The 24411-nt window shown below is 41.5% G+C and overlaps 1 non-coding gene and 1 pseudogene across 1 annotated transcript; both read right to left on the reverse strand.

Annotated features, from left to right (window-relative positions):
* Nucleotides 1-23441, reverse strand: part of LOC147923645 (leucine-rich repeat receptor protein kinase HPCA1-like) — a 34790-nt pseudogene extending 11349 nt beyond the window's left edge.
* LOC147923646 (small nucleolar RNA R71) lies at nt 5153-5259 on the reverse strand. The gene has a single exon (XR_015587891.1). It is a non-coding gene; the product is annotated as a small nucleolar RNA R71 (small nucleolar RNA).
* Nucleotides 23442-24411: the final 970 nt, after the last annotated feature.

Here is a 24411-nt window from a genome sequence, read left to right on the forward strand (position 1 = left end):
GTACTTGTTCACGCAACCGGATCTTAATTTGCGCCAGAGGAGATGGATGGAGTTCGTAGCCGATTACGACTTAAAAATCCATTATCACCCAGGCAAAGCGAACGTAGTAGCGGATGCGCTAAGCCGGAGAAAAGCACAAATTGATGTCGAGAAGGACATGGAGTCGTTAGCTGAGGAATTGAAGAAAGTAAGGCTTTTAGCCTTGGAAGGAGAATCTGGTGAGCCGTTGGGTTTACAGGCTGTAACCCAAGCGAGCCTACTACATCGAATTCGTGAAGAACAACCTAAAGACGAGAACCTGAAGAAGATCATCGAAGAGTTGAAAGGTTTAGAAGGACCAAATGCTAGTGGATATCATCTGGCGGATGATGACACTTTACTTCTCAATGGGAGAGTAACCGTACCTGACCGGAACGGATTACGCGAGGAGATATTAGGAGCTGCCCATAGCTCAGCGTTGAGTATACATCCAGGAAGCACCAAGATGTACAAGGATGTGCGTAGGTACTATCATTGGCCTGGATTGAAGATAGCAGTGGCGAAGTGGGGTAAGTCAATGTGACTCATGTCAGAGGATCAAGGTAGAGCATCAAGTGCCAGCAGGATTGCTTCGCAACTTGCCCATACCAACTTGGAAATGGGACTCTATCTCAATGGACTTCATAACCGGACTACCATTAAGGAAGGGGCGAGTCAATGATGCAGTATGGGTAGTGGTTGATCGATTAACCAAGGTAGCCCATTTGGTTCAGTAAGGAGTACGGGACCAAGCACCAGTGTTAGCTGAGAAGTACATAGACGAGATTTTGAAGCTCCATGGAGTGCCAGCGAATATTGTTTCCGATCGTGATCCAAAGTTCGCATCAATATTCTGGCAAGATTTGCAGAGGGCGCTGGGAACAGATGTTCATATGAGCACCTCATTTCACCCAGAGACTGACGGGCAAACGGAGAGGACAATTCGCACCATAGAGGACATGATCCGACTATGTGCGCTAGAATGGTCATCCGATTGGGAGAAGAATTTGCCATTGGTGGAGTTCGCGTATAACAATAGTTATCACTCGAGTACCGGCATGTCGCCGTTTGAAGCTATGTATGGAAGGCCGTGCAGAACGCCTTTGTGTTGGACCGAAGTCGGAGAACGAACCTGTTTCAATCACAAGTTGATTGATGAGACGACGGAGAAGATCAAATTCATCCGTGAGAGTATGAAGAAGGCGCAGGACCGCCAGAAGAAGTATGCAGATCGCAAGAGGCGAGAAGTAGAGTTTGAGGTTGGTGACATGGTGTATTTGAAGGTTGCACCACAAAAAGGGAAGGATCGTTTTGGCAAAGTGGGAAGCTTGCGGTAAGGTTTGTCGGACCATACCGGATTGAGAAGAGAGTTGGCGAGGTAGCCTATCGGTTATCAATGCCTGAGGTTATGCGATTGCATAAAGTCTTCCACGTTTCACAACTACGGAAGCATGTGTCAGATCCTAGGATGATTGTGCCTGAGCCTATCGAGGAGTTGGAGCCAAATCTCACATACCCCGAAGGACCGTTTGGAATAGGGCAAAGGAGGACTCGGAAGTTGAAAAATAGAAGTATTCCTCAAATCCAAGTGTTATGGGGAAAACAGAACCGTAAAGTCACCACTTGGGAGGATGAAGACCGGATCCGTGCCAAGTATCCTCAGTTATTTGTTGAAGAAGATGAGGCAGGACCGTCAGAGCCCTATGGAATTCGGGACGAATTCTATTAAGGGGGGGGGGGAGAATGTAGTGACCCACACCAAGGGGTAAAGTTTCTTCGGCAAAACCAAGTCCAAGGGACCGAGAAAAGAAGATGGCCGAGAAAGATGAAAGATTGATGAAGGAAAGTCTGAGAAAATTTATACGGACCAAGAATTGGCCAAGTCGTCCGAGACGTACCGCCCATACCGTCCGAGACACTTCGTCCGGCAGTCGCCGAGAAACACCGAGAGTACCGAGTACTCGAGGAAAGTGTCGAGTACTCGAGGAAAGTGTCGAGTACCCGAGGGATATGTCGAGTACTCGAGGAAACTATCGAGTACTCGAGAGAAGTGTCGAGTACTCGAGCAAGCTGTCGAGTATCCGAAAAGTTGTCGAGAGCCGAGTTTGCCGATAGCGCCGAGAGCGCCAAAGGAAGTTGCCGATAGCGCCGAGAGCGCTGAAGAGTGTTGCCGAGAGTGCCGTGAGCACTGAGGGGAGTTGTCGAGTTTACCCGAGAGAGTTGCCGAAGGCCGACGGGTAGTCGACCGAGCATGTTGAGACCCCTTTCACCACTAAAAATCTTTTAAGTCTAAGATTTTAGTGGGATGATTATTTTAATCATGGAGCTTAGTGGAGCTTAGTGGGAGATAATGGAAGAATTATTTAATTCTTAAAGAATTAGTGGAGATAATGGGATGATTATTTTAATCCTAAAAGCTTAGTGGAGAAGTAGTGGAGGATTAAAGAATGTGAGAAATCTTAAGTGGGAATCATGGTGGCTTCTCATTTTGCTTCCAAGTGTGAGTGTCACTCTAATGAAGAGAGTGCATGTGATTCTCATTGGTTGCCTCCACCGCCCAAAACTCTCTATAAATAGCTTGGCTTTCTTCTCATTTTCGGAAGAGCAAAGAAGGGGTAAGTTGAGAAAATTGAGAGAGAAAGCAAGCGAGAGAGAAGAAAGAAGAAGAGAAAGAGAGTGGGTGTTGCGAGAAAGAGAGAGACGCAAGACTAAGACTATCGACCAAGACCATCAACGTTAGATCGATAAGGAAATCGATTCTAACCAAGGGAGAGATCCGAGTAGCCGCGAGAAGAGCTTCATCAAAGAAGGTCATTCGTCGACGGTTTACTGTGAGTTCAGGCACATTTTGCATCGGCTTAGATGGAGAGTTAAAAACTTCCATCTAGTGCGCGACTTTGCATGTTCCATGTAGATGCATTTACTTGAAGTTCTTTTATGTTTTCTTGTTTAAATGCATGCATGGTGAGGTTGTGCCAGTTGCTAGATCGAAATGATCTAGTAACAGAGAGCAAAAATTTGGTTGAGTTGTTGGTAAGGATATGGGTTTAAAAACCATATAAACTCAAGTAAGATATTCGGTGAGATCTTAAAACGTTTTAGTCCGCGAGAAATTCCGGCTAAGTGTTGTAAGATGTGGTAGTGCGATCCATCCCATTCCGTGCCACATGCAGCCGCGACATGCAACCCATGGTCGTGCGTGTGCAGGGTTGGTCACAAAGAGCTCGGAGGTTACTAGGTTCGCTACCTTGACCGAGGCTGTGTACACGACGGTGTAGTTATGAATGATATCCAACCGCTTGCCTTTGTGGTTGCGGGTTGGAGAAATCATGAGGGGTTAGGGAAGAAGGATGCATGCCGGGCCCAAAATAAATTAAAACTTGTTTAAAACTGTTGTTTTATTTCAAGTTTGTGGTTGCATGTTAATGCATGTTGTTGTTTGCGGTTGCATGTTATTGCATGTTGTTGTTTGTGGTTGCATGTTTAGCGATTGTTGTTCGAAGGATTCGCAAGCTTGTTTGGCTTCCGCATGTTATCTCTGGTGGTTGAGATTGCGTTTTGCTTGCTTATTGATCGCTTACTTGCTTAAGGATAGCTTATGCCTGCATGTTGTTTATCCATGCTTGCATGTTGCTTAGTCATGTTCGCAAGTTGTTGTAATTGCATTCATATTGACTGTTTGGGAATTTGGGGTTGGGATTCATTTCTCTGCAGGAACCCTGAGCTCACTAATTAATCTTAGATTACTTATGATAATATTGTTGTCCTGCAGGTGACCCTAGAGGGAACTAGAGGGTGTGGTGAACGATAGGGCTCCGGAGTAGATTTCTTTTTGGTGTCTATTGTAAAATTAAAAGTATGTCGTTTGCGAACCAAACTTTGGCTCTAAGCCTAGTGAACCTTTATGTGTAATCGGTTGAAGTAACTCTTTAAAGTTTTAATGCATTCGGATTTTCTTTTTAATCGAGCGATGTCGTACTGATATAGACTTAGTCCGAGTCGGCTCAACACACGGCGTGTCTGTAAGGTTGCAAAGCCGTAAGGACGTGTCGTGTGGTCGGGAACCTCGCCGAGGGCCTGGCCGAAGGGCTTGATTTGTTCTTGCACTCGGCCGGACCTTTGTCGAACGTTCCCATAGTAGCGTCTTCGGCTGTGCCGTGGCCGGGGAGGCCATAGCACGGTTTGGAGGCGTTACAATTGCACCCACTGGTCAACCAGTCATAAACCTCCCGCAAACGCACCAATTTTAAACCGCTAAACCAGTCGTCCTAAACACTTAATAATGCTTGAAACCGCAATCGCCCGCTTCCGCAATCTCCCGCAACTGCAGCGTTTGAACCAGTCAGGCCCTATATCACTTGGAGACTTCACCACACATATTAGGATGCACCCCACCTCACTTGATTAGGCGGATCAAGTTAAAGTGCAACTTTCCTTATTTGGATCTGTTTGTCTTTATGACACAACGACTTTTTCCTTATTCATTGTTGTGCCTTTGTGAGACTCTCAAGACCATCCAGAAGCTTCCTAGAATGTATCTAGACGTCCCAAGAAACCACAACTTTGGCCTCAAGTTATCAAGACTTAAGGTGCATTACAACTTTCCAGATTTGGCCGATATTCTCATTCAATTCTCAAAGACCATAATTATCATTAATTGTTGAGATTTCTTTCGTTATTTCAGCATATAGATGTTGTAATTGAGCCTCTATATAAGCTCTATCACGTTTTACTTTTCAAGACACGCTTTTGATTAATAAGAAATTTCAGTTTGCTTCAACATTTTGTGTTCTGAATCAAGTCATTGTTCTTGCGAGTTCTAGGTAGTTTGTGGAATCAAACAACTTAGGTTTCGTGTAGAGTCTCTGATCATTGTGAGGAATAGCCCTTCGATCATATTCTCTAGCCCTCGGTGTTGTGGAATCAGCATCAAACCGGTTACTCTCCATCAAATCGCTTCCGCCTAAGCTTCTAAGTTTTTGAGTCTGTCAGCCTTGTCTTGGTGGATTTCCGAGGCTTGTATCAGAGACAAAGCTCATCAATGGGAGAAAAACCTTCCAAGGGATCAATCACCACTTGGGATGGTTGCAAGAAAGCATTCTTGGTCAACTTCTTCTCCAACTCCAGAACAGCACGTCTTAGGAATGAGATTTCTAGCTTTACTCAGAAGAGCTCAGAATCAATCTGTGAAGCCTAGGAGCGTTTCAAGAGTTACCATAGCCAGTGTCCACATCACGGATTCAGCAACAAATCACTGCTGAGCACTCTCTACCGTGGTGTACTACCAAAGATACGTATGCTGCTTGACACTGCTTCTAACGGTAATTTTTTGAACAAAGACGTTGAGGAAGGATGGCAACTGGTGGAGAATCTCGCTCAGTATGACGGCAACTACAATGAGGACTATGACCGCACAGTTCGCGGCGACGCTGGATCTGAGGAGAAGTACAAGAAGGACCTCAAAAATGTCAATGAGAAGCTTGACCGTATCTTGCTAGGCCAGCAAAAGAGCATCCACTTTGTATCTGAGGATGACCCTTCCAAGTTCCAGATGGGGAGGGTGAGCTGACTGAGGAGATCAGCTATGTCCAGAATCAGGGTGGATACAACAAGGGTTACAACCCCTACAAGTCGAATCCCAAGATCAGGTGTACCCGCCTCAACAACAACAACAAGGTCAACAAAAACCTTTTGTGCCTTACAATCCAGGATTCGCTCCAAAACAACAGTTCCAGCAGGGTTACCAAGCAAGCTCCCTCAGGACCACCGCCAGGATTCCGCCCTCAACCAGTTCAGCCTACTCAAGCCCCAGATCAAGAAATGAAGCAAATGATGCAACAACTTCTTCAAGGTCAAGCTAGCGGTTCTATGGATACTGCTAAGAAGTTTGCTGACCTTAGTCAGAGGATGGAATGTTCCTACAATGATCTGAACGTCAAATTTGAAGCTCTGAATTCGATGAAAAGGTATATGGAAGGCTAATTTGCTTCTACTTCTGCACCAAAGTCTGGCCAATTCCCAGGGAAAGCTGTTCAGAACCCCCAAGGTGTTTGCAAACGCAATTACGTGAAAAGTGAGAAAACATTGCCTCCCAGACAGGGAGTTCCAACGTCACTGAGGACAGTGAGGGAATTAGATGGGGAGGATTTTGTTCAGGATGAAAACTCAGATGAAAACCCAGCCGAAGCAGTCAAGGATCCGGTTGAACAGTGAAGCAGTCCGTACCTGAAGCTGTTAAGGAGCCTGCTGTTCCTGATGTTCAAACCTATGAGATTCATCCCTCCACCATACAAGCCTCCTCTACCATTTCCAATGAGGTTCAAGAAGCAGCTTACTGAGAAAGTACAAAGCCTTGTTCGAAAAATAAGTCAAGGAGATTGAGTTGAGGATGCCATTGCTGGATGCATTCGCACTTGTTCCTCACTACCAGAAATTCCTCAAGGACTTAGTGATGGAGAGATCAAAAGAAGTTCAAGGAATGGTGGTACTAAATCTTTGAGTGCAGTGCAATCATCCAAAAGAAGATTGTACCCAAGAAGCTCAAAGCTCTGAGATCATTCACCTCTAACCTTGCTCCCTTGGACCTATGTCTTTTGATAGGTGCTTATGTGATCTTGGCGCTTCAGTTAATCTGATGCCATTCTCTGTGGGCTAAGAGGTTGGGTTTCACAAGGTTTAAGGGTTGCGACATCTCCCTCATCCTTGCAGATAGATCAGTGAGACTTCCACATGGTATTTTAGAGGACTTACCTGTCAGGATTAGAAACGTGGAAGTGCCAACCAACTTTGTGGTTCTTGGAGATGGATGAAGAACCAAAAGATCTCTCTTGATCTTAGGAAGACCATTCCTAGCGACTGCTGGGAGCCATCATTGATGTCAGAAATGGCATGATTGATCTTAATCTGGGCGACGACTTCATTATGAAGTTTGACACTTAAGGATATTTTGAAGAAGCCAACAAAAAGGAGAACAAGTCTTCTACCATTGAAGAGATGGGATAAGTTGCTGATGAGTTGTTTGGAGGAATTTAGCTGAGGAGGATCATCTCAAGACTGCTTTGACCAAGGATGGAGTTGAAGGGTTCCTGCATCAAGAGACCACTTGTTACAAGAATATGCTAGACTCCCACAGAGAAACGGACAAACCAGAGGAGTTCGAGCAGCTGGTGACGCAGAAGAGGTATGTGCGGTTGAGGCAGAAACTTTCAAAACGCGAGATCTCCCTCTCGACCGACGTCAAGACCCGACTCGAGACACCGACGTCCCACTCGATCGAGCCACCGCTCAAGCCGCACACCTTCCACTCCACCGTGACCGCTCCTGACTCCCATGCTGATGAATGGTCCGAACTGAAAGCTCCAAAGGTAGAACTAAAACTCTCCCTTCCGGACTCAGGTACTTTTTTCTGGGAACCAATTCTACTTATCCCTGTCATAGTGAAATGCTAGGTTGAGTGATGATGAATTGAAGTTGCTTGTAATTGGGCTTAAGAAGTATAGAAGAGCCATAGGTTATTCTTTAGATGATATCAAGGGAATCTCACCTAGTGTAACACCCGTACCGTCATAGAAGACGGGACAACGTGTAATCCACCCGGTCTGGCCAAAAACGTTTATTTCTTTAAAATTCACTCAACGAACAAACTTCAAACTGCCACTCTTAAACTTACTAACCTGGGAAAAAGGGAAAAAAAAAAAAGATGAGTAAACAAGTTTACTCAGTGAGGAGATCAAACTCTGCCCACTGGACATACAATTAATAACGTCCCAAATATAATCAACAACTATTACTTAGCATAGGTTCAAAATGTCTATCAGTCAAACAAACAAGCAAACATCTTATTTCTTCTTAATAACTTTCATATTATTTTTAAGCACCTTTGTTACAACTACCGCATTAAAACATTTATTTTCCTTTACATTATTAAGAAGTTTTACTTTATTTTAAAGGTTTGGCCATTATCACTTTTCTGGCTCACAAACCCCATTCCTGGAAGACTACGGCCCATAGCTCGATTCTTCCGTACTGCTCGTCAGCGGTTTATGACCTGCAATGAACCCGTCGGTCCATTGCAGTCCAACATCCTCAAGTATTCTTTCTTTTCTCATTTTCATTATACGTTCATAATAATTTTTGTAATATAATATATACATTAATTCATAACATCAAATCGTATTACTAATGTGATTCACATGTATCATGTTACTATAAACCTATCTTACCATGCACACAAAAAGCCCTTTTTCAATCAGTAAACAATTCTTGAGTCTATATTGAGCAACTATCGAAGAGTACATATGGAAAGAGGTTATTATTATCCGTAAATACCACCCTTACCTTAGCCATTAGATTTAATCCTTAGTTTAGATCTAGCATCAACAAAATCCACTTCCACAATAATCCTGAAGCTGCAGCGGTTTAGATAACCCGATCAGAAATTATATCCAAAATGTTAAATCCATAATATTTAATCTACTTAAAAGCAACCCCAAACTAAAGTCTTGATTTAACTGGTTATTTTGGTGTTTCCTCAGTTAAATTAATTAGACTAAAATCTAATAATTTAATACACCACAATTTTAACTCCATAAGACCACGGCCCATAGCTCGATTCTTCCCATACTGCTCGTCAGCGGTCCTATGACTTGCAATGAACCCATTGGTCCATTGCAGTCCAACATCCTCAAGTATCCTTTCTTTTCTCATTTTCATTATACGTTCATAATAATTTTTGTTATATGATATATACATTAATTCATAACATCAAATCGTATTACTAATGTGATTAACATGTATCATGTTACTAGCAACCTATCTTACCATGCACACAAAATCACACAAACGCTTTCAATCAACAAACAATTCTTGAGTCTATACTCAGCAACTATCGAAGAGTGCATATGGAAAGAGGTTATTGTTATCCGCAAATACCACCTTCACCTTAGCCATTAGATTTAATCCTTAGTTTAGATCTAGCATCAACAGAAGATCCACTTCAACAATAATCCTTAAGCTGCAGCGGTTTAGATAATCCGATTAGAAATTATATCCAAAATATAATCCATAATATTTAATCTACTTAAAAGTAACCCAAACCAAAGTCTTGATTTAACTGGTTATTTTGGTGTTTCCTCACTTAAATTAATTAGACTAAAATCTAATAATTTAATACACCACAATTTAACTCCATGAGCACATGCACATGATCGACTTCAGTTCAATAATCACAGCCCAAATCACTTTAAACGCACAATACCATATCCCACACGTGACCCTTTAACGACACAAGCCAACGAGTCACACATATCACGACAATTAATCCCGGTTCTGAACTTCATTACACAACTTAGAATCCTCGGTTTACTTTGGTATAGTCCTTGGTTTAATAATCGAAACAACACAACAACGTCACAAGTGAAGCTTGCCGTTTACCTTTTCTCGGCGTTTACTCTCGGTGAATCTCCTCGACGGCTCAACGTGACGGTTTAGCCACACGGTGGCTACTTCCCCATGGTTCAGCAACATACATCACAAGCAAGCAACAGATCAAGGATTAGGTCTACAAAAGTCGGTAACTTACTGCCCAAGTTATAAAACAAATCTAGGTTTCCTTACCTACAAATGGCCTTGACGATGGCTACGGCTGCTCCGGTGTCAGTGGGTGACATCTCCGGTGACACACAGTGGCTGATTGACCAATGGCGGTGATCGACGGTGATCGTCAAACGACTGGCCTTGTTCCTGAGTACATTTCTCCTCTCCTTCTTATCCTTTCCCCTCTCGTCCCTTTCTCTCCCCCTTGATCAGAAGTTCTCTCATTGCCGCTTATCTCTTTGCTTCTAAGGGAGGTTGATCGAGAAGAAAAGCTACAACGGCGGTGGCTTAACTTGGGATGAGAGCAATACAACAACGACAACAACCACGATGCCAACAACAACAAGCCAACGATAATGATGGTGAGTTCCGACGGGGTTAGGGTTCCCAACTCTCCTCTCTCGCCAGAAACAAAGACGGCGCCATACGTGTGTATTTACATGTTACATGTACACGAGCATATAAGCAAAACGCAAAACCCTTGTGTTTTGTTCTTTTGATGCAATTGGGCCTAATGGGCTGCAATTTCAAAATGGTCCCGATTCGGGGTGTTACACCTAGTCTTTGCACGCATGGGATCAATCTTGTAAATGAGTCATATGCTAGTATTGAACCCCAAAGAAGATTGAACCCTAATTTGAAAGAGGTTGTAAAGAAGGAAATCCTAAAACTGCTTGATGCTGGAGTTATCTATCATATCTCTGATAGTACTTGGGTATCTCCAGTGCACTGTGTACCTAAGAAGGAAGGAATAACTGTAATCAAAAACGAAAAAAAATGAGTTAATCCCAACTAGGACCATCACAGGACATAGGATGTGCATTGAACACAGAAAGTTGAATGTTGTATCTAGGAAGGATCATTTTCCTCTGCTTTTTTTTGATCAGATGTTGGGAAGACACTACAAGAAATTGAGGTATTGATAGCACTATAATATAGCGTTTGATGGTGTTTTGCTATGGTTGACATACGCCTCAGTTTTTTATAGCGTTTGTCAAAAGTTAGATGCTATCTTTGATTGATGCGAAAAACCTAATTCATTTGTCCGCTTATAACTTAGTGAAAAAAGGAAGCGGCTACCAAAATTTCATTCTCCCTCTCACTTTCGGTTTATTCTCCCTCCATTGTTTCAGTTATCAAGCTTTTTTTAATTTTACTACTTCTGTCCATCTATGATACTCATCAAACCCCTTAACCAGATTCATAACTAGATGAATAATTTTCCTCTCTACTCCATCGAACCTAACTGAGTCATCTTCCCTCTTGTCCACCAAAAATCATGAACCCCTAGATCTGTTCTAGATCTCGTCGCTGCTCAATCTCTACTGCCGGAGTATTCAAATAAGATTTGACCAGAGATATTTTGTTGACTCTATGAAGCTTTCAAGGAATCTCCTTCGTCCTCGTCGCGTCGCCACCATCCCGTCTCCCAGATCTGTCGCCGCTTCCACATGTTAGCATTTGAGTCTGTTGATTGTTTTTTAGGGTTCATCAATTCATGCTTTTCATTCAAAAAATTTATGATTTTGAGAATTTCTAGTGTTGGGTTTTTTTGTAGTTTGATTTAATTGAGGCACGATGATGCTAAATATGTCTTTGTGGTTTGATCTTTGAAGGAATTGATGTTCTCATAGATTGATAATTGGGAACGAAGAATAAGAGCTTTTTCGTTGGATCTGAGACTTCTCGATGGTGGAAAGGGAGGAATCTATGGCGACGACTGATGAAGGAAGAAACGATATGGTGAGGATAGAGACTACGTATCGGGAAGAAAGTGACAAATCTAGTTGAGGTGAAGTCATATAAGAGGTTAGAGTTTAATCTTTATACTAGTTTGACCTTGATTCTCTACGAAATTAAGTTGTTTCTTTCATTGATGTTTTTCTGTTTGTTCAGGTTTTAGCTTCAAATTTCTGTTTCATTTTAGCTTAAATGGAACTATTCTTTGAACTTTTGCTATAGTTTAGTAGCATATCTTTGATTTAAAATTGCTTCAAATCTTAAATTTTATTCCAATTTATCTCAGTTCAAGCTTTAATCTATTAGACCTTCTTCTTTATTCTCATTTTGTCCTCCGTTTTTTTTTTTCTTGGAGATCTTGACTGCTTCAGATATGAAAATCAAGGTATGAGATGGGTTGTGGGGTTGAAGATTCCAACAACAAGAGTGGGGTGAGATAGTTGAATCCAAAGAAAACAAAATAAAGATGGAGAAGATGGAGAAGAAAATAGAAGGCGATGACGACTTAGTGGTTTTCTATTTTCAATTTTAAGTTTTAATTTTTTTGTTCGACATTGAGTAAATAATATTTAGATAAAAATGGTTGTCTTTGTAAATTACTATAATTAATATTATTGATTATTTTTAGCTTTATAATTATACTACAAATTTTATAATCAAAAATTTAAAATTTAAATTCAGATATCTATATCTATGAATAATTAAATATACAATAGCAGATAAAAAATTGCTATTATATAGTGTTTAATTACAGAAAAATAAACGCTATTGTATAAAAAGATATGATAGCATAATAGAAAACCGTTATCTTAAGTGTCTGATCTACGATGACGGGCGCAGATACAGCGTTTGTTAAAACGCTATGGTATCGTTAGATAGCGTTATTCCGATGCTAGCAAAAGTCAATATTCTTGTAGTGAGACTAGCTAGTACTCCTTATTACTGTTTCTTTGATGGGTATAGTGGATTCTTCCAAATCCCTATCCACCCAAATGATCAGGAAAAGACAACCTTTACTTCTCCCTATGGCACTTTTGCCTACAGACGCATGACATTTGGTTTGTGCAATGCTGCTGCCACCCTTTCAAAGGTGCATGACATCAATTTTCTCGGATTTGATTGAGGAGTCAGTGAAGTGTTTATGGACGACTTCTCTGTATACGGTTCCACTTTCTCCTCCTGTTTGTTGAATCTGTGCAGGGTATTGACACGATGTGAGGAGACGAACATGGTGCTGAACTGGGAGAAATGCCACTTCATGGTTGAGAAGGGATCGTTCTGGGACCACAAGATTTCTGAGAAATGAATTGAGGTTGACAAAGCTAAGATTGAGGTCATGGTTCAGCTTCAACCGCCTAAGACAGTGAAGGACATCAGAAGTTTTTCTTGGACCAATGCTAGGTTTTATAGTAGATTCATCAAGGATTTCTCAAAGGAGGTTGAGTTCGAATTCGATGCAGCCTGTCTAGAAGCTTTCAGCAAGATCAAGGAGTCCTTAGTTACAGCACCCATAGTACAAGCTCCGAATTGGGATCATCCGTTTGAGATTATGTGTGATGCTTCAGACTTCGCAGTTGGAGCAGTTCTGGGATAGCGTATTGACAAGAAGCTTCATGTCATCTATTATGCAAGTCGCACCTTGGACGAGACTCAAGGAATGTATGCTACAACAGAGAAGGAACTCCTAGCAGTTGTGTTTGCATTCGAAAAATTTAGGAGTTATCTTGTGGGTTCGAAGGTCATAGTGTATACCAACCATGCTGCTCTGAGACACATCTACTCGAAGAAGGATACCAAGCCAAGACTGTTGAGATGATTCTGCTTCTTCAGGAGTTTGACATGGAGATTGTCGACAAAAAAGGCATAGAAAATGGAGTTGCGGACCACATGTCAAGAATGAGGATTGAGGATGTTGTTCCAATAGATGATTCGATGCCTGAGGAACAACTTCTGGTCGCCCAGGTTTGTGAGCAGATGCATGACACAGAGCTTGACAACCTCAAAATCAGATGCATGGCGATCACTTCTGAGACTGCACCATGGTATGCAGATGTGGTGAATTACAAGGTTTGTGGAGAAGTTCCTGATGACATGGATCCCTACAAGAAGAAAAAGTTTTTCAAGGAGGTCAACCACTACTTCTGGGATGAGCCATATCTGTACAAAAGCGGTTCAAACGGTTTGTTCAGAAGATGCATAGCAGAAGGGGAAGTGTAGGGAGTGCTTGAGCACTGTCACGGCTCCACCTATGGAGGTCACTTCGCCACATTCAAGACAGCTCAGAAGGTTCTTCAAGCAGGTCTCTGGTAGCCAACCTTGTTCAAAGATGCTCACAGCTTCATCACCAAGTGTGATGCTTGTCAGAAGATGGGCAACATCACAAGGAGGAACGAGATGCCCCAGAATTCGATCCTAGAAGTGGAGATATTTGATGTTTGGGGTATAGACTTCATGGGACCTTTCAACCCTCCATCAAATGGTAATGTCTATATTCTGGTGGCAGTTGATTACGTTTCTAAGTGGGTTAAAGCTATTGCCAGTCCTACTAACGATCACAAGGTCGTTCTGAAGCTGTTCAAAAGTATAATTTTTCCAAGGTATGGGATACTCAGAGCAGTGATCAGTGATGGTGGAACTCACTTCGTCAACAAGGTGTTTGAGAGTATGCTTAGAAAGTATGGAGTCAAGCACAAGGTGTCTACTGCGTATCACCCTCACACCAGCGGACAGGTTGAAGTTTCAAACAAGCAGATCAAGGGTATCTTGTCAAGAATTGTTGGGGTTTCGAAGAAAGATTGGTCTATCAAGTTGGACGAGACTCTCTGGACATACAGAACAGCGTTCAAGACGCCAATAGGCAGAACACCATTTCAGTTGGTATATGGTAAAGCATGTCATCTCCCTGTGGAGGTTGAGTACAAGACACTTTGGGCTATCAAGTTGCTGAACTTGGATATTGATACAGCCCAGGCCAAGAGGACCCTTGATCTACATGAGTTGGAAGTAATCAGACTTGATGCCTATGAGAGCTCAAAGATCTATAAAGAAAGAACCAAAAAATTTCATGATAAGAAAATTGTTGTCAAGGAGCTCAAGGCTGGAGATCAGGTTCTGCTTTTCAACTCCAAACTTAAGTTATTTCCTGGAAAGCTTAAGTCTAGGTGGTCTAGACCTTTTGACGTCAAAGAAGCTCTGCCATTCGGAGCCATCACTCTTCTGAACAAGGATGGTAGTGAATTCACTGTAAATGGTCAGAGAGTCAAGAAATATTTAGCTGATCAAGTCCGACCAGAGGGGTCATTTGTGATCCTCTATGAACCCCAAAAAGCATAAAAAGCTGAAAAGTCAAGCTAGGGACTTTAAACAAGCTCACTTGGGAGGAAGTCCCAAAGGTATCACTGTAAATATTTTTTTTTTAGGATCCTTGTGTTTTTAATTTTTTTTTTTGGTTTTCTAGTGTTTAGGAATCTACAGAGGGGAGTCTAAGCCACAGAAAAAAATGCAGTTAAAAGATACAGAGAAAATTGAGAAAAATGCAAAAAAAAAAAAAGAGAGAGAGAGTAACGAGAAGTGAAAAAGGGAGAGAAGTACATCATGCTTATCCCACCCATCACAATCATTTTTCTTCTTTTCCTCCCAACCATTCGTTTCCTATCTACTCCCTCATCTCCCCACTCTCGCTGATGTCCAAACCTCTCTCCCTCTTTGTTGGATTCTCCACCCACGTGAACCTATCAACTCTCCATCTTTCTTGTTCCCTCTCTTGAGACACAAAAACTTTGTGTCACCTCATCCCACCACCACACTCCATTTCTCTTTTTCCAACCTTCATTCTATATTTATTACATACCTCCCTTTCACTCTCTAATCACCCACCAACCAAACATCTCACTTCACTCTCTCATCTCTCTCTTGCTCGAAACCATTGTCCACAGCCATTGTCGCAGCTACTCCGGTCTTGTCGTCTCAGCAATCCGTTCGAGTTATCTCTGTGAAGTTCAACCCATCGCGTTGTCGCCCCTCAACCCACGCCTCCGTAACTCGATAGAGCCACTCACGCCAAAATCGCTCGAGATGCCATCCGGTGAAGCTGCACGTCACGCTCTCCACTCACCGTCGCTACACGTCACTCTCGATGCCTCCATAACTCGATAGAGCCACTCACGCGTCCGCTCGACTGACGTCGTCACGCACGCTCAACTATCTCTCTCGAGCCATTTCTGCTGACCGCCGAGATCACCCGCTCGAGCCAGCACAGCACCTGCTTCACTGACCCGTCGTCCTTTGCTCAGTCCGAGACCTGCTGCAACTTGACCGATGTTCGAGCTAACGCAGTTCGTAATCAGCTCGAGCCGTCGCCACTTCCAACTTGATTGAGCCATTCTCATCACTATCGCCTCCGTGATGATTCGATCAAGCCATCTACGACACCACGATCGAGCCATCATTTTTTCTCCCAATCGAGCCAATTCCACCGTGCACCGTCGTCTTCTTCCGAGCCGTCCACCGTTCACATCCGTTCGACTGTCACGCTCGAGCCGCTACCACCTCGCTCTGATGACACTGCTCGAGACACCGCAGAATCACGCTCGTTTCAACAACGCCACTCGATCCACCTTCCTCGAGTTCGTCACACTCCACTCAACCTAGCTGACGGTGAACCGTTCTTGTCCAAGTCAATGTCTCGCTATCTCTGCACGTGTTCCACTCGAGCCGTTTTCAGCTCATCAACTCCACCCACCCGCTCGAGCCGATACGGCATCACCTCGCTCCTACGACATCACTCGAGCCACCCTGCGAAGTCATCTGCTCGAGCCATTCTCCCGGAACCAACGTTCTTCCCCGTTGAGCCCACACCTACTCCACTCAATCGGTTTATCCTCTCTTTGCTCCTTCAAGTTTTAAATTTCGTATTTACTCTCTTTACTTGCTCACTAACATATTAACGTTTCGCTTTGAGTTCACCATGTCTCAGAGAAACAGAAAAATACTGAGCTTATACATGAGATGAGAAAAGCATATGGTTGTGTTGGTGGAGAACGCTCATCACCTGAGTCCATTGCCAAGCGTTTCCTGAAAATGAAGAACATGGTTGACGAAGTCGTTGGGGGTTCAGCACAGGCAGCGGGGTCAAGCAGACCAGACAAACCGCTCTCTAAGAGCAAAAGACACGGGAAGAGACCGGCACGAACTTCCAAGTCAAGAGAGGAAGGCAGTGATTACAAACAGGAGGAACCTAAGTTGCGCTCAAGACAAGCTCCCAGGAAATCTTTCAGACGGAAGGGCGCTGAGACGAAACTGACTCCCAAGGAGTACTACGAGCTGTTCCAGCAGTTGTAGTTCAATGGAACAAGATGTCCTCATGTTGAGACGAGGGAGCAACTTGGGATTTTGGAGGATGTTCAGTATCTATTTCGACGCTGCCATCTGGAGCGAATCATGAACAACCCGAAGCATGGTTACAGGGAGGAGACAATCTAGTTCCTCTCCACTCTAGAGATACACTTGTATGCGGATGAGACGGAAACGATGTCTGATGGAGGTCTAGGCTACATTACATTTCGCGTTCACGGCCAATTCTACACTCTTACCTTCAGGACTGTCGACGAGATATTTGGATTTCCCAGCAGAACGGAGACGACGCCACAGTTTGATATGAATACGATATCCGCACTCTAGTCAACGACCGGAAGCGTGCCCACATTCACTTAATCGTAGACAAAAGCGACGAACCTGAGAAGCCCAGTGTTGCGTTACTTCCAGAAGTCGGTTGCCAGTGCATTTTACGCCAAGGAGATTAAGGGATACATGACGAATGGCGAGCTTGAGATGATTAATCTGGCGCTTAAGGGACTCTCATTCACTGTCATGGATTGCATCGCGCTGCAAGGTGACATATCCAACACTTCCGCCACACTCTACCTTATCAACTACATAATGTCATACAAGAATTGGGTTCGAGACTCAACAACAACCACACTCCCGGAGTGATGTTCATGGGAGGCGTGGTGACTTGGCTGCTTGAGGCTGCTGGTGTTTCTCTACCATCCAATTCGTACCCACCACGCTGGATAGACATAAGCAACTTGCAGCAGCTACGCACCTTGGACTGGGGTTTGAGGCATAGACGGTTGCTCTACAAGTTCGCGCATCCTGCACGCGGACCCTTAAGATTACTCCTCTCTTGCGTCGAGTTGACAACGATCTTGGGGGGTAAGCATATTGAGTTCATCCCTCCTGCGGATACACTATACAATTCTGATGTTGAGGAGCAACATGTAGACGTTGCGGAAGCACGCGCCGAGCCAATGGAAGAAGACACAGAGGAGTACCGCCCAGAGCAGTTCTACTTCGAGGAGTACTCAGAACCAAGAATGGCCAAGGGGGTCAGAGCAGCTAATCAACGCCTCAACCAGCTACAGCGATGGGGAAAGGCCAGAGACAAGGCGTTCAGCAGCTTCACCAAGACTATCAAGAACTTCATGCGTAAGTTTAGCTGCTCAACTTCCACTACCGCCGTCCCTAGGTCTATCCCCGAGGAGGCTAGACCAATGCCGGGACGCACCTCCGCGATACTCAAGCCAACTCGTCAAAGAACACTCTCTCTGGTTCCCTCTCCAGCACGTCAATCTTCATATGTGCCTCGGGAGCGTTAGCCTTCACCCGCTCCTTCACGCCACTCGTCACACGAGTCTAGGGAGAGACGGAGACGCGGTTCGCGAGGTTCTAGAGCCTCTTCTAGTCATCGATCAGCGTGTCGTTCTGCAGCTCGAGATGAGCATGAGGTTGAGGTTGAGCAGGGAGTTGAAGCTCAGGGTGATCATCAGGGTATGCACGGGGTTGAGCAACAGATCGAACATCAAGGTGATTATCAGCCTACGGAGGTTGTTGTATTGTTATCAGACCATGGTGAGTCTAGAGTCGATGACATGCAGTGTGACGAGCAGCCTAACATGTACCAGAACACGCAAGCGGTTGAGCAGCACGTCGACCAACCAGCTGAGGTTAGTCCTGCGGATCCCGAACAAGGAGAAGGACAGAGTCAGTTTCACGCTCCTTCTTGGGCGAGCACCGACTCCTTCTTCTACTACTGAGGTACTCCTACCTTCCCTTTGTCTATACTATTTCATTCATGCATTGTATGTGTTATGATTCTTAAATCCTTCTACAAATTTTTTTACACAGGAGACTGTGTAATTTAAGTTTGTAGGAGGGTTTGAGATGATGTAATATTGTGTTTTGTGATTCTTATTTCAAATTTTTGCATCATATCATGTTTGAGTTTGCATCCATCTACTTGCATAGAAAAACCAAAAAATTTGAAAAAAATCGAAAATTTCCACAAAAACAGAGTGTTCATGTAGTTTGCACTTGCATATTAGGATTGAGTCTAGGTTTATTCATATAGGGTTGTTGCATTTAGCATAGGGGTTGATGATGATTGTAACCTTGTTAGCATGCTGGATTCAATAGGATAGGATCAAGGCCCTTGTTCTTAGTTCTTTGATGCTTGTTGATTGAACATGAAATGTAAGACTGACCCAGATTTTGAATTCTTGAAATTGCATTCTAGTCTTGATTGAAGCATGTTTTGAATTGACGTCATTATCTATCTGAACCTAATCCTAACTTGCAATTACCTTGTTATGCATTGAAGTTGAACTCATGGATACCATATACATACTTGGATTTTCTTTCACATTTTTACCACCCTTGTCAATCCAAGTAGTTGATTCCCATCTTTGGAACAGTTCTCCGCACCCTTAACCAACCATTATTTCAAGCCAATTGTATTCTTGAGTGTTAGGCTTTTTCCGAGTTGAGCTTGTTAGAAAGTGTTAGGTTCTAACCGACAAGAGTAGGATCCTGTGTAGTTCTAGTTTTCTTTATCCGGGCTAGTAGGACTATGTGAGAACTCGATTTTGGGTATTAGGTATGGATTTGTGCAGAAAAGTGAAGAGTAAAAAGAAATTAAAGGGTAGAAAGTCTTTAGGAGGGGGATGTGTTTTTAAAGTTTACAAGTCTAGTAAAGGATTTGGGTTGAGCAAAGTAAAAAGAGTTATTGGTTCTGGGCATAAAATAAAAAGATTAGACAAAGAAAAGAAAATAAAAATGTTTAAGATGTCTAGAGTCTTTAGAAGAAAGAAAAGCAACCATAGTGATAATAAAGATTTCCCAATCCGCTAGAATGAAAAGAAGTGAACTCCTCCTAAGACTAAGTGTAAAGAATTTGAGATGATGTTTCTAATGAAGGGTAGAGTTAGGACCAACTTCTGGGTTATAGAATGTTAGGGCTGAGTTTTTTTGGGGACCTTTGGGTAGACAGGGCGCTGCTATTGTATGTATCAGTTGGTTTCAACCTTTAGCCTTCTCTTAAGCTCAACTCCTTTTTGTGAGAGAACCTTGTTCTGTATTGATAAAACCACTTGAGAAGGAGACCATCTTTTTCTCTGATCTTTTACCCTAGCCAAATGAGTTCAATGAAATTGCTTAGCTTGATTCACGGTTCTCTGTTAATGAATGTTAAAGGAAATAATTGATAGGATTGCATGTGTAGATTAAAGATCAGAATCGTTTCAACAAAGTTTTTAAATAAAGTTCCTTCACCATGCATCATAGACCTAAAAAGAAGGACCTTGATTCTAACTAGTCTATTAAGCATGTTTTAGGTTCTGAGACCCCATCTTCACACCTCTCTTCCATACTTTGTTCTTGATCGTTTGCTTGAGGACAAGCAAAGACTAAGTTTGGGGGAGTTGATATGTCTCTATTTAGTCTCTCCCTAGCATATATTTATCATGCCTTTAGCTATGATAACTCATTGTTTTGCTTCATTTTCTAGTCCTTTCTATACATTTTGAATGTCTAGGTAGTTCTTGCATCATCCTTGCATACATTGTGCATTTTGGAGTATTTCAGGTATCTAGGAGACGTCAGGAACGCATCGCTCGACCCATCCACTGCACAACACTTCTGGAACCATCTCTCGAGCCAATCTCACAACACTACTGGAACTGTCTCTCCAGCCAATCTCACAACACTCCCAGAACCGACTCTCAAGACAATCTCACAACACTCCCGGAACCGTCTCTCAAGCCAATCTCACAACACTCCCGGAACCCTCTCTCGAGCCAATCTCACAGCACTCCCGGAACCGTCTCTCGAACCAATCTCACAACACTCCTGGAACCCTCTCTCAAGCCAATCTCACAACCCTGATCGAGCCCCTCTCTCGAGCCAGTCTCATCCGCTCGATCGAGCCACCCGTTCGAGCCGTTCCACTCGAGTGGGATTTAGCTTTCAACGTCTTCATCAAAGATGTAGGAAATTGAGTCATCTTTCCAACGCCGTTCATTTCAAGCCAATCGGAGGTGTGGTTCAAGAGTTATCATCGTTTTAGTGGATGTGTATACACCCAGCTCGAGCCAACACAACTCTGGTTCGAGCCAACACTCCTCCACTCCACCCAGTCGACCTCGCTCGAGCCAGTCTCACCATGCATCACTCGACCTCACTCAAGCCATGTGGATCAAGCCACTAGACGCACACCGATTCGTTCGCACATGTCAGGAAGACGTTCCGTCTTACACGATTCATGAGATTCCTAAACCGACTCTTCACCTTGTCGTTTTAAGTTTTAGGGATTTACATGTTTTTACTATAAATACATTTTGTTAAGTCTTGGCTGAAAACATCTTTTATCTCGTTTTTGTTATTTTCTTAAGGTTTTACCTAGCCACCAAAAACGTTCTTAGACTTTGTAATCCGACATCTTTGAGTTTATTCAGTTTTTGCATTTGATTTCTTCTACAAAGTTGTTCTTACCATTTTTATCTATCTAATGATGTTTGATTCAATGTTTTCTGAGTTTGTATCGTTGACAATGATTTCTAGATCCGAGTAGTGTTAGAGTTCTTGAGGATGGGATAGATTAGGTGGAGGATCTTAGGATGCAGGGTGTTTAAGCTTTGATTTGTATGATTCCTTTCTGGACTAGAGTTAGAAATACTAGTTTCTCTCTGATCAATTGGAACTAGGTCTTAGACATTTCTACGCCCAGAAGGTGTTTGATGAAATGTCTGACCAACTAGTGCCAGAGACTCACGTTCCTAGCCTAAGAGATTAGTTGTCTAGGATGTTTGTTGACGTGAATGAACTTGTTTGTCATGCCATGCTCGATCATGTTTCTCTAGCAAGAGCTAGGTTTGGAAGTGGTTGAGTCTGAGTAGCTTCTGTCAAGAGATTGGATTAGCTAAGCCAGTGATGGTCATTATTTAGGGATAGTTTGCTTGTGGCATGTTAAACACTCTATAGACTAGGATATTTCACCGACATCAATTACTCCCATCCTTAGGACTTCTATCTTTCTGATTTTTATTACATTCTTGAGACTGTTTCACTTCTTGTTGTTTAGTTCATGCTTAGACTCGTTTATGTTTTCATTCATTTTTGCTTCTTGTCATGCATTATCGTTTCTAGTTCTAGAACTCATTTCCGTTTTGCATTCTGGTCATTCTAGGATTGTTAGACAAACACTCTTTTTGAATTAGCTTGACTTGTGATTTTTTGATTGCATATTGATTGCTAGCAACATCTCATTTGGATTAACACCTTAATTACTACAACTACACAAGGTTAATTGAACCTGCTAGGACACAAAAAAAAAACCTAAAGTATATATATACAAATGCTTAGTTTCAAGAAGCATGTCAAGTCCAGGTGAAGTCCCATTAGAAATTGGAATGTTTCCTCCAATTTGATTGTCAGCTATATCAAACCAATATAATTTCGATAACAGTCCAACTGACGCCGGAATTGTTCCTTTAAATTGATTTAAATTCAAGGATCTGTATGGAGAGACAAAACTAGTAAGTTTTAGGAGCTTAGAGACTACAAATGGAAAAATGTATATGTTATATAGTATATTCCTAATTACCAATATAGATCAATCGTATGATTGATTTACGGTTTTCAGAGATAGTAAAACAGTAAATACTGGCAATTTAGAGGGTTTTTGAAAGAACGTACATCAAATTTTGGTAGTAAAGCTTTAAGAGTATATTTCATAAAAGTTACTGCATAATTATTTATTGTTGTTTACTTTCAGAGTATTCGTGAGACATCTTTAATTGTTTCTAACAAAAATCTTACTGTCCCAACCAAAAACAAAAATCTTACAGATATATAAGTTGTTGTAGAGATCCTATTGACTGGGGGATCTGATCACTGAAAGCACATCCAACAAGGATCCTGGAGAAAGAAGAGATAGTTAAAACCACGCCACAAGAGAGGCAGTTGCTAGTAGATTATGATTTCGTTCGCTTACAAGTTCCTCAACTTCTTGAGATCACCAATATTTGGTGGAAGAGGTCCAGACAATCCAGGATTGTATGACAAATCCCTAAACAATGGATCATAAGATAGGAAACCGAAATACAGACAGCTCCATTTCTGTACAGAGTAAAACAACAAAGAAGAAGAAGACATACAAGATCTGCAATTCAGACAGCTCTGAAATATACCCAGAAAGCTTTCCTTCCAAGTTAAGGTTGCCTACTGATCTGCAATAGCAATAAGACAGTACATTGTCCTTTTAAACGGAATTCAATGAAAGAAGAATTAATAATAAAAAAAGAAGAAGACAGAAACAAGTTTTACATTGAAACCACGCGACCATTGTTACATGTAATGCCAAACCAATTGCTTCCACAAGGATCAGAGCCTTTCCAGCTTTCTGGATACTTGCTCCATTCATTCCTTATGGTTTGTAAAGCAGTAGTTGCACCACCATGTTGATACCATTCAGAAATTTTAAAACACCTGATCATCATCTATATATGCATATACTGGAGAACTAATGCATAAATACGTATTATATTCTTTTATATTACATAGCTAGAAAAAAAATTGTAAATTACTGTTTTACAAAATTAGAAGTGAAGTAAACATTTAGCCAACATTGAAATTCAACAAAAATATATATATGCAAGAGATACTTAACCGTCTATTCCATTTGTGAGCGCAGACACATAACAAATTTTGCAGAAAAGCAAGATCATGAACATTAAGACTCCAATTCTTGAACTCATATTCAGATCCACAAAAAAGATATATTTGTTTGTTTGCTTTTACTTGTATCTCAGAATGATTTAAGAAACCATATGTGGGTCTACACAAGTTATAACGAACTAAAGAATAAAAATTACAGCCTCCGCAACAAATCATGTACCCAACGATGTTATGCGAAATGTGAGGAGACTTTGAACAAACAAAGTGAAAAATATCTTATATAATATGAAAAGGTTTTTTTTTAACTTTGCCTGCCAATGCGATATTTGGCGCTCTATATTTGTGATATATGTCTTTCTCACTAATCATAAATTAAACATTTTTACATACTTTATTTTATTTATATCTTATATAGTGTATAGTTTGCTTTAAAAACAAAAATCACAATGTTACAAAAATATATTTCTTCCAATTTTTTAGTTTTAACATATAATATATTTTTCTAATGAAAGCAGATACCATATAACTTAAAAATAAAACTATTGATCAAACCAATTAAAACAAAAAAGGTTTTCATACTTTTAAAGTAAAAATTGAAACCAAGTTCATTTATGATAGACTAATTTTAAAATATAGAATATGTACTAATATATTTTAAAAAATTATGTTGTATTCAATAATCATATATATTGTATTAAAGACAAAACTCAGATAAAAATGAAACTACCGATCTAACCAATTAAAACAAAAAAAAAAGTTTTCATACTTTTAAAATAAAATTGAAGCCAAATTAATTTATGACAGACTAATTTAAAAATATAAAAGATGTTCTAATATATTTAAAAAATCACATTGTATCCAATAATCATATATATATATATATATACATTTTATTAAAGACAAAACTCAGATAAAATTAAATTATAATTAATATTCTATAAGTTACAGTTTAACTGTCTTTAAAACGTATGTACTAAAAGAAAAAAAAATAACATAATTGCTTAATCACCCCCATGAAATAATAGGAAACAATAATTTCACAAAATAATT

The sequence above is a fragment of the Camelina sativa genome, chromosome 17 (assembly GCF_030686135.1).
Source record: "Camelina sativa cultivar CO46 ecotype springtype chromosome 17, ASM3068613v1".
NCBI lineage: Eukaryota > Viridiplantae > Streptophyta > Magnoliopsida > Brassicales > Brassicaceae > Camelina > Camelina sativa.